General features: G+C 38.2%; 1 long non-coding RNA gene across 3 annotated transcripts in view; it reads right to left on the bottom strand.

Annotated features, from left to right (window-relative positions):
• Positions 1 to 20485, bottom strand: part of LOC107499917 — a 45654-nt gene that overhangs the window by 8179 nt on the left and 16990 nt on the right. For 2 of the 3 annotated variants that reach the window (XR_001594401.2, XR_001594402.2), the window contains exon 2: positions 14399 to 14543. The exons of the other annotated variant lie outside the window; for it this stretch is intronic. This is a non-coding gene — a long non-coding RNA (uncharacterized LOC107499917). The remainder of the gene's footprint in view (positions 1 to 14398; positions 14544 to 20485) is intronic. 3 annotated transcript variants of the gene reach the window in all.

Here is a 20485-nt window from a genome sequence, read left to right as displayed (position 1 = left end):
CCTAAGTCGGAGGCCCCCTCCCCCCATACCCTCCGAGACCAAACACTGTGGAGCCACAGGGGAATCTGACCAAATGCTACAGAAACTGTTGCTAACACTGACAGGGACTGAAACTGAGGGAAGCGAGTGTGATTAAATATCTATGAGAGGATAAAGACATTTTTAAAGCTTTATGTAAAGCAGGGATTCAAGAGGCTTAGACGTCATCTACCAGAACCCCCCCCCCCCCAAAGTGTCTTCTTTGCAGCAGGCTAAAGAGAGACCTTTACATAATGAATCTTTTTTTCTGGAAAAACAGCAGAATACATTTTCATTAATGCCCAGGCAGAGAAATAGTCCATTAAACACCATGAAAACCAAGGTGACAAGGCATCTCAGAAAGAAAGAGAAAAATCTCCAGAAAATAAGCTTACAGACATAGAAATATGCGACTTAAATGATAGAGAAATCAGTATGATACTTCTGAAAAAACTCAGAAAATTCCAAAATGAGTCATAACAACAATTTTAAGAATTGAAAAAACAACTAGATGAGCAGAGCAAGGAGACTGAAACCCTCAAAAATAACAGAATACATCTTCTGGAGATGAAGAGCACACTGTAAGAGTTGAAAAATGAAATAGCAAGCTTGGGAAATAGAATCAACCAAATGGTGGAAAAGATCAGTGATATCAAAGACAGAAATCTAGACATAAATCAGAAGGAAAAAGAGAGAAACCAAAGAATGAAAAATAATGAAAGAGAAATTCAAGAACTAGCTGATACCACCAGGAGAAGAAACATAAGAATTATGGGCATTACCGAAGGTGAGGAAAAGGAGCAGGGAATAGAAAGCATGTTCAGACCAATAGTAAATGAGGACAAATAAGGAATGAGTTGGAGCTTGAAATTCAAGAAGTCAGCAGAATACCCAATTATCTCAACTCAAAAAGGCCTTCACCAAGACACATTGTATTAAAATTATAAAAAATCAATGACAAAGACAGAATTTTCAGGGCAGCCAAGGAGAAGAAAACAGTAACATATAAAGGAAAAACCATTAGGTTATCCTCGGACTTCTCAGCACAGTCATCACAAGCCACAAAGGAATGGAATCAAATATTTAAACTATTAAGTGAAAGGAACTACCACCCTAGAATAATGTATCCAGTTAAGCTCTCCTATAGATATGAAGGCGAAATTAAGACCTTTTCAGACATGCAAAAGTTGAGAGAATTCCCCATTATGAGGCCTGGACTACAGGAAATACAGAAAGGGATCAGCTCACCTAAAACAAAATGACAACAACAACAACAAACATAATTAGGAGTAAAAGTGACTATCAGGAAAATAGAAGCAGAGTAGTGCAACCCTCACTAAGAACAGGGAATTACAAGCTTAAAAAAATAAAAGAATTGCTATAGCAAGATAGTAATGAATGTTTAGCATACATAGAAACAAATTGAGATAACAATGACTGAAAAGGGGAGGATTCAAAGATCCAAATTCGCAAAGGGGAAAGGAGATAAGGCACACACAGAAGAAAATGGATGACTCTATCTATCTATCTATCTGTCTATCTATAGATAGATAGACAGATAGATGAATAGATAGATATAACTATCTTTTCATATTTGAAATGGAACCACACACCATAGAGTCAGAACTGAAGTATATAACATAAAACAAGAAGAACCAAAGGAAAAAAACACAAAAACCAACCAACCAAAATTTAAAAAAAAATTTTTAAAAAAACAAACAGAAAAACAAGGACAAGGAAGCAATGGAAACACCAAGCTACCAGAATGAAAAAAATAAAATGGCTATTAGTAGACCTCACATTTCAATAATCACCCTAAATGTAAATGCACTGAACTTACCAATAAAAAGGCACAGAGTTGCAGAATGGATCAAAAAACAAAACCCAACCATATGCTGCGTCCAGGAGACACATCTCAGCTCCAAAGAAAAAATATAGACTCAGAGTAAAAGGGTGGAAAATGATATCTCAAGCAAATGGCATTCAGAGAAAGGCGAGAGTAGCAGTACTAATATCGGACGAAATAGACTTAGAAATAAAAAAAAAGGTAAAGAAAGATACTGAGGGACACTTCACAATGATAAAGGGAATCATACACCAAGAAGACATGATACATATTAATATCTATGCTCCCAATCAGGGAGCCACAAAATACATAAAGCAATTACTAACAGAACTAAAGGGAGAAACACACCAAAACGCTATCGTAATACGGGACCTAAATACCCCACTGTCGGATGTGGACAGATCAACTAAACAGAAAATCAGTAAGGAAATAACGTCCTTAAATAACACATTAGACCAACTGGACATAATTGACATTTACAAAGCCTTCCATCCCAAAACAGCTGCTTATACATTTTTCTCTAGTGCACGTGGAACATTCTCAAAGATCGACCACATACTGGGACACAGAGATAGCCTCAACAAATATAAGAGGGTTGAAATCCTGTCAACCATATTCTCTGATCATAATGCTTTGAAACTAGAGATCAACTGCAAAAAGAGAGCAAGAAAAACCAAAAATACATTGTGATTAAACAACATGGTACTGAAGAATAACTGGGTCAGGGAAGAAATAAACAGAGAGCTCAAGCGATACATAGAAACAAATAATAATGATAGTACAACATGTCAAAACTTTTGGGACATGGCAAAAGCAGTCATAAGAGGAAAGTTCATATCATTACAGGCCTATCTCCCAAAACAAGAATGAACCAAAATAAACAACCTAATGCTTCACCTCAAAAACACTAGAAAAGGAAGAACAAATGAAGCCTAAAGTCAGCAGAAGGAAAGAAATCATCAAAATTAAAGCAGAAATAAATGAAATTGAAAACAAAAATAACAGTAAAAAAATAAATGCAACAAGGAGCTGGTTCTTTGAGAAGGTTAATAAAATTGACAACCTCCTGGCTAGATTCACTAAAGAAAAGAGAGAAAGGACACAAATAAACAAAATCAGGGATGAAAGAGGGGAAATTACCACAGACACTGCAGAAATACAAAGGATCATGCAAGAATACTATGAAAAAGTATATTATACCAAATTTAATAACCTAGAAGAAATGGACCAGTACTAGACTGAATCAAGAAGTTCTGAAAAATCTAAAAGACCGATCGGCAGTATGGAAATTGAAACAATCACCAAAATCCTACAAAAAAGTGAAATTCCAGGACCAGATGGCTTCACCAGTGAATTCTACCAAGCATTCAAAGTAGATTTCATACCTATTCTTCTCAAATTCTTCCAAAAAATTGAAGAGGAGGCAATACTTCCCAACTCATTTTATGAGGCCAATATTACAAAGTTAACATAAAAAAAAAACTACCGACCGATATCTCTCATGAACACAGATGCAAAAATTCTAAATAATATCCTAGGGAACCTAATACAGCAACATATTAAAAAGATTATACGTCACAATCAAGTAGGCTTCATCCCAGGGCACAGGGAGGGTTCAACATACACGAATAAATTAATGTGATAAACCACATAAACAAATTAAAAAATAAGAATCATATGATCATATCAATAGATGCAGAAAGGCCTTTGACAAGATACAACATCCATTTATGGTCAAAACACTTAACAAAATCGATTAGAAAGACAGTAACTTAACATAATAAAGACCATCTATGACAAACCCTCAGCCAACATTGTACTTAATGGTGAAAATTTAAAAACCTTCCATCTAGGATCAGGAACAAGGCAAGGCTGTCCACTATCACCACTGCTATTCAATATAACATTGGAGGTCCTAGAGAGTGCAATTAAGCAAGTGAAAGATATAAAAGGCACCCAAAAGGAAACAAAGAAGTTAAACTGTCTCTATTAGCAGATGACATGATTCTCTATATAAAAACCCTAAAGACTCCACAAGAACAATACTAGAAACAATAAGCAAATACAGAAAAGTTTCTGGATACAAAATCAACATTCAAAAATCCATAGCATTCCTATACTCTAATAACGAAGCATCAGAAAAAGAAGTGGGAAAAAAATGCCTTTTGCAATTGCAACAAAAAGAATAAAATACCTAGCAATAAATTTAACGAAACATGTGAAGGACCTATATAATGAAAATTATAAGACCCTATTAAAAGAAATCGAAGAAGATACAAAGAAATGGAAAGGTATTCTGTGTTCTTAGAAAGAAAAAAATAAACATAGTTAAAATGACTATATTACCTAAAGCATTACACAGATTTAATACAATTCCCATCAAAATCTCATTGGTATTTTTTAAAAAATAGAACAAAAAATCATCAGATGTGTAAGAAAACAAACAAACAAAAAGACTCCAAATTGCCAAAGCTATCCTGAGAAAAAAGAAAGAGGCTGGAGGCATCACTCTGCTCAACTTCAGATTATAATACAAAGCAACAGTAATCAAAACAGCATGGAATTGGTATCAAAATAGACACGCGGACCTGTGGAATAGAATTGATAATCCAGAAGTAAACCCATATTTATATGGGCAAATATTTTTCAACAAAAAAGCCAGAAACATACAGTGGAACACCTCTTCAATCAATGGTGCTGAGAAAATTGGAAAGCCATCTGCTAAAGAATGAAATTAGACTGTTCTCTACCATCGCACACAAAAATTTACTCAAAATGCATTAAGGACCTGAATATAAGGCCTGAAACAATAAAATGCATAGAAGAATACATAGGAACTCAACTCGAGGACCTTGGACTTAAAGAGGATTTTTTGAATTTGACCTCAAAGGCAAGGGAAGTAAGAGCTGAAATAAATGAATGGAATTACATCAAACTAAAAAGCTCCTGCTCAGCAAAAGAAATCATCAATGAGGTAAAGAGACAACCATCCGAATGGGAAAATATATTTATTTGCAAGCGACATCTCCAACAAGGTCTAATATTCAAAATATACAAAGAACTCATACAACTCAATAACAACAAAAAAACCACAACTGATCCAATCAAAAAATGGGCAGAGGACCTGAACAAACACACTTCCCCCTAGAGGACATACAAATGGCTAACAAACATATGAAAAGATGCTCAGTATCACTAGCTATTAGAGAAATGCAAATCAAAATCACAATGAGATACCAACCATCTCACACCTGTTAGAATGGCTATAATCAACAAGATAAGTAATAACAAATGTGGGAGGGGATGTCGAGAAAAAAGAACCATCATACATTGCTGGTGGAACTGCAAATTGGTACAGCCACTATGGAAAACAGTATGGAGATTCCTCAAAAAACTAGGAATTGATCTACCATATGATCCAGCAATCGCACTACTGGGTATTTACAGAAAAGACTTGAAAACTCATATCCAAAAAGATATTTGCACACCGATGTTCATAGCAGTATAATTCACAGTGGCCAGGACATGGAAGCAACCGAAGTGTCCTGCGATAGATGACTGGCTAAAGAAGCTGTGGCACATATATACAATGGAATATTACTCAGCCATAAGAAGAGATGAAATACTGTCATTTGTGAAAACATAGATAGACCTTGAGATAATCATACTAAGTGAAATAAGTCAAACTGAAAAAGTAGAAAATCACATGATAGCTCTTATTTGTGAGATATAAACCTAAAAGCAACAAATGAACAGGACAAATAGAGACTCAGGAATATGGACAATGGACTAGTAGTTATCAGAGGGTAGGGTGAGAGGGAGGAGGGGAGAGGTAGACAGGGTAAAGGGGGTCAAATATAGGGGAATAAGGGAAGTAAGTTGAAGTGGGTAAAGGGTCAAATATATGTTTTCCGAGAGAAACTGGACTTTGTGTGGTAATCACACAATAGAATATATTGATGTCAAATGATAATGTACACCTGAAAATTATATAACTGTATTAACCAATGTTACCTTAATAAACTTAATAAAAAATAAAAATAGTAAAAATAAAAATATCATACACCATGATCAAGTTGGATTTATTCCCGGGATGCAAGGTTGGTACAATATCTGCCAGTCAATTACTGTGATACACCACATTAACAAATCGAAAGATAAAAACTACGTGATCATATAGGTAGATGCAGAAAAAGCATTTGACATAATCCAGCATCAATTTATGATAAAAACTCTGAGCAAAGTGGGAATAGAGAGAACATACTTCAACATAATAAAGGTTACATATGACAAACCTACGGCTAACATCATACTCAGTGGGGAAAGGCTAAAAGTGTTTTTCTTAAGATCAGGAACAAGACAAGAATGCCCACTTTCACCACTCCTCTTCAACATTGTTTTGGAAGTCTTAGCCACAGCAATCAGACAATAAAGAGAAATAAAAGGTATCTGAATTGGAAAGGAAGAAGTAAAGCTCTCACTATTTACCAATGACATGATATTATATAGAGACAACCCTAAACATCCCACGAAACACTATTAGAACTGATCAATGAATTCAGTAAAGTAGCATGTTACAAAATCAATATTCAGAAGTCAGTGGCATTTTTATACACCAATGATGAACTTTCAGAAAGAGAAATTAAGAAAACAATCCCATTTACAATTGCATCAAAAAACAATAAAATACTTGGGAATCAAAATAACCAAGGAGGCAAAAGACCTGTTCTCAGAAAATTATGTCATTGAAAAAAGAAATTAAAGAAGATACAAATAAATGGAAGCATATACCCTGTTCGTGGGTAGGAAGAATCAACATCGTTCAAATGGCCATACTACCCAAAGTAATCTATAGATTCAATGCAATCCCTATCAAAATGCCAATGCCATTTTTCAGAGAGCTGGAACAAATAATGCTAAAATTTATATGGAACCATGAAAACCCCTGAATATCTATGGCAATCTTGAGAAAGAAGAACAAAGTTGGAGGTATCACACTATCTGATGTCAAACTATACTACAGAGCTACAGTAACCAAAACAGCATAGTACTGGCATAAAAATAGCAGATAGCAGATACATTGATCAATGGAACAGATTAGAGACCCCAGAAATAAATCTACACGTATACGCTCACTTAATATATGACCAAGGAGGTAAGAATATACAGTGGGGTAAAGACAGTCACTTCAATAAATGTTGTATAGAAAATTGGACAGATACATGTGAAAGGAAGGAAGGAAAGAAGGAAGGAAGGAAGGAAGGAAGGAAGGAAGGAAGGAAGGAAGGAAGGAAGGAAGGAAGGAAGGAAGAAACAAACAAATGACCATCTTCTCACACTGTATAAAATAATAGACTCGAAATGGATTAAAAACTTAAACGTAAGACTTTAAACCATAAACCTTCTAGGAGAAAGATGTAGTCAGTAAACTCTCTGATATTGCAGTGATTTCTTTATGGTATATATCCCCAGGAAAGGGAAACAAAAGATCAAATAAACAAATAGGACTACATCAAACTATAAAGATTTTGTACAGCAAAGGAAACCATCCAAAAAAACAAAAAGATAATCAACTGATTGAGAGAAGATATTCGCTAATGATATATGTGATAAGAGATTAATTTAATATCCAAAATATAGAAATAACTTATACAAGTCAACAACAACAACAAAACAATCCAATTAAAAAATGGGCAGATGATCTGAACAGATATTTCTCCAAAAGGAAATACAAATGGCCAATAAAATATATGAAAAGATGCTCAAGGTCACTAGTCATCAGAGAAATGCAAATTAAACCAAAATGCAAAATCGCCTGACACCTGTCAGAATGGTTATCATAAATAAATGAAAGAACAACAAGTGTTGGCGAGGATGCAGGGAAAAGGGAACCCTTATACATTGTTGGTGGGATTATAAATTGGTACAGCCACTATGGAAAACGATCTAGAGGTTTCTCAAAAAACTAAAAATGGATATTCCTTTTGACCCAGCAATTGCACTTCTGGTTATTTATCCAAAGAAATTGAAAACAATAATTCGTAAAATCTATGAACCCCAATACTCATGGTGCCAAAATTTACAATACACAAGATATGGAAGCAATCTAAATGCCCATCAACAGACAATTGAATAAAGAAGTTATGGTTCACGTATACAACGGAACATTACTCAGCCATTAAAAAAATGAAATCCTACCATTTGCAAAGACATGGATGGACCTAGAGATTATTATGCTGAGTAATATAAGTCAGACAGAGAAAGATAAATACCATATGATTTCACTTATATGCGGAATCTAAGGCACAAAAAGAACAAACTAATCAAAAACAGATTCATGAATATAGAGGACAATCTGGTGATAGCCAGAGGGGAAGGAGGATGGGTGGCTGGGAGATGTGATGAAGGGTTGAAGAAGTACAAACTAGTAGCAGACAGATGGTCATGGGGACAGGGACCACGGCATAGGGAATGCAGTTAGCATTAATATAAAGGCTAGGTTGAGAGCCAGAAGAGAAAAAGGGCAATTAGGGGTATTATTTTGTAAACTATATAAACATCTAACCAATGTAATGTATACTTAAAACTAATAAAATAAAATTTTTATAAAGTTAAGAAAATAAGTACAAAGATGGAAAAATTATTTTACCTGGTTGCATTTTATTGTAAAGTTAATCAACATAGAGTGATAATTTCATAACAATAGCCAGATAAATGCAATGCACTAGAAAGTCCACAAGAAGACATAAAGACTAGCTTTCCACAAAGATACAATGGCAAATCTGTAGGGATAGATTAGTGTTTTCAATTATTATTCTGACATCATTGGCTATTGTTATAAAAATTAGCTTTGATTTACACCTCAGGAGTATATTAACTCAAAATGGATATTGACCTAAACGTAAAACCTAAAAGAACGAAATGGATAGAAAAGAATAGGGCAGAAAGTGTGAGTCTGGGGATTTCCTTGATATGACAACAGAATTACAATGCACACACAAAAAACATAATTGTAAAATTAGGTTTTATGGTATTTAAAAACTTCTGCTCTTCAAAAGATGCTGTTGAGGATAAAACACAAGGCACAGATGGGGAGGGTAAATAAATATTTGCAAGTCACTGGGAAGGAGCTTGAATCCAGAATATATAACAAATACACAAAACTTTATAATCAGAAAACAACACAAAGGGACAAAATATTTGAATTTACACTTCATTAAAGAGATACATGAACACCAAATAAGCATGTGAAAAATGTTTTACATTTTGTCATAGGAAAATTTAAAATAGAAATTCCATGATGCCTGGACATCTTGTGCCCAGAGCAGAATCAGCCAGAAAATTTTCTGGATGGGTTACAGAAGGTAGAGTGCAAAATGCAACCTTCAGATTTGTGATATGACCTAGAGTCTCAAACTCTAGCTGACCTCATGGACAAAACAGGTTCTCACTTCTTCCACAGAATGCCTGAGATCAGAGTAACTTTTTTCCTCTGATATGTACCTCCTGCCACCCTAACTCTTCTACAGTGATAATAATCAGTGACTGCCACTGAGCCAGGAATTGGTTTTTAAAAAAGACCAAAAAATATCCCATTCCTTATTTTGGCTAATGTTACTGAAAAAGGCAAGGAAGGGAGAAAACTCAAAATGAAAGAGTTAGGACAAATATTGCATACGCCCACAAACACACATAAGTTCTTATAACAATGGGAGAAAAAAAAACACTGAAATTTTACTGCACAGAGAAGTTGTCCTCTTAACATTTCCCTGCAATGCAAGGGCTCTGGCTAAAATGTTGGGAGTTACCCAAAAGGCAGAATTACCACATTGAAACGAATTGCCTAACCCTTCTTTGAGGACATGGGAACCATAATAAAGTAAATATTTTAAAAGGATACTTTCCTATTGCAAACATGAAGCATACACAGAACACAGACTGTATCAAGTAAACCCCTCATTAAGCATCAACATACTTATTTAATGACAGACCCATGCCTCATGGTTAGATAAAGCCCTGATAATGCAGTTTCCACATTTTTTTTTTCTGGAACAATTAGTAATCAGAATCAAAGAGGTCATCAGCCCCTCCTGGAAAAGGATTTCGTTTTTGTCTTCTGACCCTCATGATCTCAGACATGAATGCTTCAGACCTAACAGATAAATTACTGATCATTTGTAGGACATGTTCTCTTGAGGGAGGTGAAGCTTTGAAACCCCTGACTTTTCCTCAGGGCTCATGTCAACAATGTTCTTGTCAGCAGAAGGCACTCAGACTGAGCCCTTGCTCCTGACACTGACCTTAAGCTAAAGGGATCAGTGTTTTGAGATGCCTCTGTGACCTGATCTACAGGTCCTGGCAGTGGAAAAAGATGGAATCTCTATAGCTTCACTCATTCTAAGTCATCCAGGGGTAGATCATGGGGATCAGGCTGACAGAATAGACACCACACACACACACACACACACACACACACACACACACACACACACACACACGATGTTAATTGCTTTCTTCTCTCTTGAAAGTGTTGAGAAAAATAAAAGAAAAAAAAAGGTAGAAATTCATTATTTATCGGTCAGCATTTGTGGCATCTCTGTGCATACTTCACATGATCATCAGGGGGAACAAACAGAAACACACACACAGTGAAAAATACGCCAACACACACACACACACACACACACACACACACACACACACACAGAAACTGACATATGCAATGTCAATTCTTGTTCTGGCTTGAACACAAAAGATATCCAGAATGGGTCTGGTCCCCGGTTTAAGAAATGAAGAGGGGATAACCCACCCACTACCAAATTCCCATTTCTATGACACTTGGATTCAGGTATTCAAGGCAGTTCCCTAATTCATATAGCATGAGGTATGTAAAGTCTGCAGGAGTAGGACGAAACAAATCAGAGAGATCCCCATGTTGAGGTCTGCCTGACAGAGACAAAGCCCTGCTTTGAAGCTTAGCTGAAGAGCACATGGTACTGGAGTAAATTTGTGGAAGGGCTCAGCTCTCCACAGGGACCAGTGATCATTGTGTTGGGCACAGCGCATTCCCACTGTCACAGTAAGCCCTCAGCCTGTGGGATATTCATAGAGCTTGTACCAGTCTGGTGCGCCAGTTATGCAGACAGCTAGAGCAGAAAGGAGACATTTAGGAGGCAACCATAGTGCTTAGTTCCCACCCTTGGTATCACCATGATGAGAGCAGCCTGGCTTTTCCTCATTCTCACTGCACTTTAGTTCCACTGAAGAGCTCTGGGGAGCACATGGCCCTAGGGCCCAGCACCTATCTCCTCCCACCCTGGTGAAAAACAATTCAAAAAAACATGTTTCATTGGCCCTCTCTTTCTCCCATGGAATCTATGAATTCATCATGATCCAGTCAGGCTTTGGGGACCACTGCATCTTGATACAGAAGCCTCTACCATGCTGTGTCCATAAGGGACTGGGATTGTTCCAGTAAACCATTCTGAGGGATTTGGCAGGGTTAAGTTAGAAAGAGCTACTGTTGGAATAAACAAGAGGCCCAGTAGAGCATTCTCTAGGATGCTTTAGCAAAGAGGTAAAAAGCTGAAGTCAGTCATTGATGAGCACATGTGCAACCCACACAATGCACTATATTGTCCTGTCTTAACCTCACTCCCAGGTCTGCAATATCCTCAGAGAGTTTCATGGTTTGCAACAGGTTGCATGTTTTACTTTGTTTAAGAAATTACAAGTCTATTTATCCCTTCCACAATATAAAACCCCTTAGCCTTCAGCCTGATGGTCTGTGCCTGCCCATTGATGATTCTACCACCAACCCTTAATAAATACATTAGTTTAGTGTAGTGTGTCGCAACTAAAAATAACTCTATTTTTGACTCAACATTTATTTACCTTGTGTGGTCATAACCTTTTATACCACTTTTCATGGAAAATGTTCTTGACAGAATCTTCTGAACATATTCTTTGTATTTCCCTCCCTTTCCTTAACATGCTTGAATCAAGCTTCTTATACCCGACAACCACTTAAGCACAAATGCTCTTTCTAAGGTTCAAATAACTCTTGTATCATTTAGCTTTTGCTGTGTAACAAACCACTTCAAAATTAGTGCTAGAATCAATTCTTTATTAATTCAAACTTTGAGAGTTCAGCTATGTGATCTGTGCTCAGCTGTGCAGTTCTTCTGTGGGTATCTCCTTCCCCACTCTTGTGTCTGCCATTAAGTGTGGGTGAACTGGACCTCAGGTGCTCAATCACGTGTCAGACTAGCAGCACGCATACCTCATTTTTGCCTCATGCCTCCTCTACAGTAGAATAACCTTGGCTTGTTCACATGGCAGCATCACTCGTGAGGACAAGAGAAGAACTTGCAAGGTCCCTTGAGGATGAAGCTCAGAAATTGTAGAGTGGGCCACATTTTGTTAGTAGAACCAAATTATATGCTCACCCCAGATGCCAGATGTTGAGAAGAGTCTATCTCTTGATGAAAGGTCCTCTTTATAGCCTAACACAACTCTATGTGATCAAATCCTTTTCTTCCCTTATCAGTTAGCATGGTTTGACACTATTAACCTTTGCACCCTCCTCTTCCTCTCTTCAAACAACCTTATTTATGTATAATCAAAATATAATAAATTGCATATATTTAACACATCACACTTTCATAAGCTTTGACACTCTAACACTCCCTTAAAACCATCATCACTATCACTATAATGAACATATCTTAACACTCACTCCCTAGTGTTTTTGTACCCTAGAAGTTCACCCTGCTGCCTTTCTATGCCTCCCACCCCTGAGAAAACACTCTTGTCTAATTTCTGTCACTATGGATTAATTTGGATTATCTAGAATTTTATATAAGTGAAATCATACAATATGAATTTCTCTTGTTTATCTGGCTCCTTTCACTCAGCAGAAATTTTTTGAGATTTATCCATGTGTTTGCCTGTAGTAACAGTTTTTTTCCTCTTAGTATTTTGTTGTACAGATATTAGAAATTGTTTATTCTTTACCTTGATAAAATTGAGGTTATTTTCAGTTTGGGATTTTTGTAAATAATCTGATATGAGCAGCTAGCCCCTCCAGCTGTGTATCTGCACATCCCCAGGCTGAACCATACCACCAGTCTCCACTGCTGTCTGCAATGTGGAAACTCTACAGCCACAGGGTAACCAGTCAACAGCTAACCACTTCACAGGGATTTGCATGCCCAGTTCTGTCTCTTGTCAGTTGCCTGCACTATTAAGTTCACCTGCAGCTACCCATCCAGCTATGCAACTACATGCCCCCAGCCCAAATGTTTTCACAGGACTCCAGTGCCACACACGCACCTATGGGAAAACCCTGAAGCCACAAGTATGTACACTGACCACAAGAGCCCCTACAACAATCAATGCTCCTGCACTTGGCCCTGCCCTTACTGCTATCTCTGCTCTCCAATACTACGTGTGCCTGCAACTGCCCGCTAGCACTACACAGGCCCCAGAAGATGGGTCTTACACCTGAGTGTGTATATTCCACTGGTTCTGGACAGTATTGCTCCCTGACCTGACCTGGTTCCTAGCTGCTGGGCAAGGAGGTTGGGTTCAGCATAAAGAAAAGATTAAAGGCACTATTCTCTTCACCAGGTCCTTCGTGTTCTATACTAATGTCATTAGAGACCCCATTTGAGGAACTATAACCCGATGTTAAAGACATTTCCCCCGAGGAGGAAAACTTACTGAGGTTTTATGTTTTCATAGAAAGTATTGACCTATTGATTAAATGATTAAAATTACATGTAGGAGGTCCAATGCACTGACTAGGAAACAGGGAGAGGTCATTAATGGTCCCAAAGAAAAAGTTATAGCTTTGAGGGAAAAAATAATGTTTGTGAGACATTCTTAATGTCTATGACTTTGATTATTGTAATACACTGAGAAAGGGGCTGCTGGATCTGAGTAGGGTTTGAGGTAGAAAATGTGGCACTGGTGTCAACTAGAACAGGATATAAGTCATTGTTAGTATGAATCGATGTGTGTCTTAAAATATTCAGAGTGAAGAGGGGAAACAGTCGATTTGTCTTCTCAGAACCCCATCAGATTTCATCTCTGGGCACTTTAGAACCAATGGGAGTAGTGTGTCTTGCTTTAGTTTTGAATTTTGAGCAGTACATTTTCAGTTGACCAAGTTATTTACAGCAATGACAAATCATTTCAGGTTTGGGTTTAACTTTATAACTGGCCTTTGTCTTCAATAATTAGAGCTGTAGGTTCATGATATGATTTGCTTTCTTTTCTTTAGCTTCATCAAAAGTTTGGCCTAGATAATCACATGGACCACATGTTGAGCAGTGGGAAGAACTTCCCAGTCTCTCTCTGTTTTTTTTAGTTTGAGCAGACAGTTATCTCTCTAATCCATTTTAAACAACTGCCTTCAATTCAGAAGGCAGATTATGTTGTCTCAGAATCAATAGGAAAGCCAGGATTTTCCTGAAAGATGACACAAAGCCAGGTGAATGATTAAAATAAAATTTTCTTAAAGTCTTATACCTTTTTGAACTTGAGAGCAGTTTACGGGTTCTGGAACGTCTCAAGAAGAGAGTCTTACAGACATCCAGCAATGCAGTTGGCCTCTTCCAACGGTACGGTCAGAATCCGAAGTAAGGGTCAAGAGAAGCTTCAGGATCTCAACAGCCTGCAAGATGTATCAAGATTGCGTCCCTATGAACCCCAACTGTATGTTAACAAGCTGATATAAATCAGGTAATGTGGGCTGTAGAGATGTACGGTAATATTAACCGCTCACTTAGATGGGGAAAGGTCTTAATGCAGGTACGGGAAAAACCTTAGCTATAACTCTTAGGTGGGGAAGGCATGAGCTATGTCAGGTTTTTTTTTTTATCAGAAGACATTGTTGAAGCACCCTAAACCTGGGCCTAACACTTGCCCTTATCCTAACCCTGACTTTAACCTTAATTCTAACACTAACCCTAAATCAAACCCTAAATGGAGCCCAAACATAACTCTAACCCTAGCCCTTACCATAATCCTACTTATAACTCTAACACTAATTTGATACCAAATCCTAAACTGGAAGCTAATTCTAATCATAAGCCTAATCCTAACCCTAGCCTTAAATAACTATAAACTCAAGCCTAACCCTATCCCTAATTCACAACCTAACTCTCACCTTGAAACTCTCATTAAATCTAAACCTGACTTTAGCTTTTACCTTAACACTAAACCCGAACTTAAACTGTGTCTAACTCAAATCTTCAAATCAAAGATAACTCAAACTTCTAACCCTAATTATACACACAACGTTAAATGTAACCCTAAACTAACACTAACACTAAACCTAACACTTAAACTTAACTCAAAACTTGCCTGAATCTAAATATAATTCTAATTTAAATCTATATTTGAATCCCATAACTAATTCTAAGCTTAATCTTAACCCTAACCTTACTCACAAACTCAATGGAACCTTAACCCTATCATGAGGCTTCACTCTAACCCTAAAAACAGCCATATCTCAAAACCCAGTGTGGTGGCTGAAAAATTGACTCTTACTAGAAATTACTGTTTGACTATTGCTATGGGCATGTAGGCCTTTGATTACAGGAACATAACCTTCTAAACAAGCTTTATGCTTCTGTAACCCCGCTTACGCACCTGACCTGTGAGTTGACAGGTAGTGAATAGAAGAAAAATAGCCCTTTGTGTTTAGACAGAATGAAGAATGTGATTTTGGGCTTAAAAATCCTGTACTTCTACATTTCTGGGCTGCTTAATTTGGGGTCTGTGTACCCCTGGCTGACCTGGTTAGCTGAATAAAGAGTGTTTCCTATAACTCACTCACTGAGTTCTGGTGGTATGTGTCTTTCTGGGGCTGGTGGCCACAATACCAGCATTAACCTTAAACCTAACCCTAAGCATAACCCTAAACCTAACTTGAACACTATCCCTAACCCTAATACTTACCTAACATTTAAATTAATCTAAACCTCAACCCTTGGCTGAAATCTAACTCTAAATTTAATCCTAATTTGAACCCAAACTTTAATCTCAAACCTAAATTCAACACTAAATATAAACCTAACCTCAACACTAACTCAAAACCTACTCTTGACTCTTCGTATGACTTTAACCTTAGATCTCACTCTAAATCTAACTGCAACCCTAACTCAAAACCTAACCTGAAATCTAAACATAATTAAAACACAAACCTTAAACTCAAAGTTAAATCTCATCCTAACCCTAAACTTCATCATAAAATCAAACAAAAACATAACCCTTGCCCTAACCATAATCCTAACTTTAAACCTAATGATAAACTGAAACCTAAACCTAACCTGAACCCTAACCCTGATCCTACTTCTGTCTAACCCTGACTACAAATACAACTAATCCTCTATTTTACACTAACCTTAAACCTAATTTAAAGCTATGCTTGACCATAATGCTAACCCTAACAGTAATGCTAATCTTAACCCAAACTCTAAGCCTAATTATTAACTCATCACTAACCCTCACCAGTAAGATTAACGCTAAACCTAATCCTAACACTAGTTTTAACTCAATATCTAACATTAACCCAAACCATAACACTAAACCTAAGTTGAACGTCAGCATTTACACTAACTCTGGCCTTAACCCTAATCATAATGCAACCTTGAAATTTGACCCTAACCAAACCCTAACCCTAAACCTAACACTAAACCTAAACTTAAGCATTATTCACACCCAAACTTTACCCTTAGTGCTAACCGTAACCCCAACACTAACCATAGCTTTAACCTTGACCCTGACCCTCAACTTAACTCAAAACTTAGCCCTAGCCTCACCCTAAAATTAACTCAGAACACAACCCTAAACCTAAACTAACCCTAAACTTAATCAGAATCCTATGCCTTACTCTAATGTCAAGCATATCACTAAGCCTATTTTAAACCCAAATCCTTACCTCTAAGAACATCTAACTCTAATTCTAACGCTAACCCCAATTATCAACTCAACACTCAACATGCCCCTTACTCTAACCATAACCCCAACCCAAACTCAAAACAAATTTTCACACTAAGCCCTACCCTGAACTTAAATCTAAATCTAGAATTAACCATAACCCTAACACTAACACTAACCTTAGTTTAAACCAAAATCTGACCACAAAGCTAAATTTAAACTTAACCATAACCCTAATACAAAACCATAAATATATTGAAAAACCTAATTCTCTCTCTAGCCATTTTGCTACCCTAAATTCAATCCTAACCATAATTATATCTCAAAGACCAACCTAAAAGCTAGCAGTAACCTTATCTCAAAAGCTAACCCTAACCCTCAATCTAAACTTAATCTTACAACCACCCCTTACCTTAACCTTAACCATACCTTACTTTAGACCAAAACCTGAACTCAAAACTAACTCTAATTATAACTCTAATCCTAAATCATAACCCAAAACCTAACCGTAACCTTAAAACTAACATTAAACCTGCCCCAGCACTTACCATAATCCTAATCTAAATTTTACCTGAAACCTAATTCTAATGCTAAAACAAACTCAAATCATAAACTCAACACTATCTCTAACTCTAAGCCTAAACATTACTCAAAACTTAACCCTAACCCTAAAACCAATTCAGAATTCATTCTTAATACTGTTAAGGGTGGAAAATTGTCAAATGGCCAACTTCTGCTTCCATTGTTTAATGTAAAACAGGGTGTAGTTCTAGGAGATATTCCATGCAAAGATATACTAATGTTAAGGGTGTAGTTATCCTGTGTAAAGATATGTTAATGGCCAGCCTCTGCTTCTATAAACCTGCTTGCTTGCTAGAGGAGGTTATGGGGTTTTTAAAGCTATTCCTTCTAGAGGCTCAGGGCTGATTCTCTAGTGGGGAGAGTCAGTCACCAGCCAGCTAATAAAGGCTCATAATTAATCTCAGTTGGCTCCGTGGGTCTTAAATTTGATCGCACCACAATAGTTGGAGGCACCAGCGAGATTCTTCCCTAAAAGAAAAGGGGAGTATCTCCAAGAACCACGCTCCCGGTCAATCCAGGCGAGACTTGGCCTCGTGTAGGTGGCGGCCACTGAGAGACGTTCCTCAGCCCTAGACGCTGGAGATGGTCAGGTCTGAGACGTCAGATCCTGAACCAGTACCTGCCTGATACGCTAGCATTTTGTTACTTGTAGTCTGTTTTGTCTGTCTGTATTGTGTCTGTCTGTCCTGACTGGTCAAAATGCACTGTTACCTTCTTATTGCCTTGGCTTTCATAAGTGTACTCCATATATTGATGTGTGGTATTTTAATTCTTTCCTTAGATCTGGCCTCTGTGGCCCCGTCCAATTGGACACTAGGTCAGAAGCTGATCCTAGCCCTGGCTTATGTGGCTTTTGTGGGGATCTTGCTGTTAAGGGTGAACAATTTTCCAGTAAACCAGCATTAAGGATTTACTCTGTTTCTGTAATCTGCTTGCTTGATTGATGTTAACCAGATCTGCTAACAGTCAACTTCTGCTTCTATAATCTGTTTACTTATTCTAGGCTGTATAAACTGCCTCTAATAGAAGGTCGGGGCTGATCTCCTTTAACCCTGTGTGGTAGAGAGTCAGTCGCCGGCTGGCTAATAAAGGCTCACAATTCATCTTAATTGGCTCCGTGGGTCTTGGATTTGATCGCACCACAACAAGATGAGGTAGATATAGACTAAGAAGATGACCAAGGTCCTGCTTGCAACCATGCAAGAAGCTCAGCCAAAGGGACCACCAGGAAAAGGTAGAGGCCGAGAACAGGCACCCAGGGCAAACAATGGACCCAAAAGAGTCGGGTTAGAAAAGGACCAATGCGCATATAGCAAGAAAAAGGGACATTGGAAGAATGAGTGCTCTGAAAAAGAACAAGCCCCCTCATCCTCTTCGAGGACGCAGAATAAGGAGGTCAGGGCTCTTACATTATGTGCCCCCGGGAGCACAGGGTAATTTTACAGGTCAAGGGCAAGCCTGTGAACTTCTTGGTAGACATAGGATCTTTGCAGTCCACTGGACCAGTGGATTTCCAATGCTCGAATCACCCAGTAACAGCTCCTACTTCTTAACCTACCTCACATACAGTTCCTGAAAACTGCTGCATTCAACCCAGCTACCCTACTGCCTGATGATGACCCTCGCCAAACCCTGCATGACTGCCTTGAGGTCCTAGAGAACGTCACCTGCACCAGACCAGACCTGACAGACAGCCCTTGGCCAAATCTGGTAACTTCATCTCAGAAGGAGTCAGGTATGCCAGGGTTACAGTGGTTACCATCGGGACACAAGCCCTAAGCCATAGAACTCCAGCTTAGTAGTCTGAACTAGTAGCAGTGACTCAAGCTCTGCGGTGAGGTGAAAACAAGACTGTGACAGACAGCAAAGGAGGCTGCCAGAAAATCAGTGGGGCCAATTGACATTCTGCCGGCCCTACCACCCAGGGTGTTAATGGACACCCCTACCTACACTTCAGGAGAAGTTAAACTATGCACAGGAGAAGTTAAACTATGCACAGGAGAAGTTAAACTATGCAACAAGCTGGGAGACAAAGAGGAATCTACTGGGTGGGTTAGGCTCCCGGTCAGCCGCTGCATTGTAGTACCTGAGGCCTTGAGCCTGAGGCCTTGAGCCGAGACCTTATAACCCAGGTTCACCAGAGAACTCACTTGAGAGGAACCGAGTTAATTAAACTGTTAAAAAGAGACTATTACATTCCGGGGCTGCAATGAATGGCCAAACAGGTATCAGCCCGGTGCCACATCTGCATGGACAGGCACCGGGGGAACATTGAGAGTTGGATTTCACTGAGGTCAGCCAGGGAACCTTTGGATTCAAGTACTTGCTTGTGTTCATTGACACTTTTTCAGGATAGACTGAAGCCTTCCCCACCAAGCAGGAAACAGCTCAGGTAGTAGCAAAGAAATTATGCTCAGAAATAGTACCTCGATTTGGCCTGCCCATAACACTGGGACCCAACAATGACCCGGCATTCATTGCCCAGACCAGTCAATCTTTAGCCAGAGTTCTAGAAATTAATTAGAAAGTAATACATTACATTTACAGGCTTCAGAGCTCAGGACAGATAGAAGAGATGAATAGGACCTTAAAAAAAACTTTGACTAAGTTCAAATTAGAAACTGGTGAGAACTGGGTGAGCCTCCTTTCCTCCCCTCTGTTGAGGGAATGGTATACCCTTTACTTTAGGGAGATCACGCCTTGTAAATTCGTGTTTAAACGACCTCCACGTCTCCCCAAACTAGGGAGGATGGGCTTGCAGAAGTTTGTAACTTCTCCCTTCTTGGATCCTTGCAGGCTCTCCAACTAGTGTGGCAAAGGGCTCACCAGTTGGTCTCCGCGGTCAGAGTCCCAGCTCGGTCTCTTGCCTAGCCACAACCTGCCTCACCTGAGCCTCACTGAGGGGGACCCTTCCTGGTTTTAAATGTCTTTTCTGAATGTAAATATTTAAATGGAGTTTTTGTTTGTTTCATTTACTGCATCAACCATGGTTTCAGAATCTGCCTTTTGTACAGCTTAGTTTCAAAATCTGTAAAATTGGCTAAATATCTTGTATATATTCATACATGTAAGACTGTGTTCGTACAACAT

This window comes from Rousettus aegyptiacus, unplaced genomic scaffold, assembly GCF_014176215.1.
Source record: "Rousettus aegyptiacus isolate mRouAeg1 unplaced genomic scaffold, mRouAeg1.p scaffold_m13_p_12, whole genome shotgun sequence".
Taxonomy (NCBI): domain Eukaryota; kingdom Metazoa; phylum Chordata; class Mammalia; order Chiroptera; family Pteropodidae; genus Rousettus; species Rousettus aegyptiacus.
This window is presented reverse-complemented; position numbering and strand designations above follow the sequence as displayed.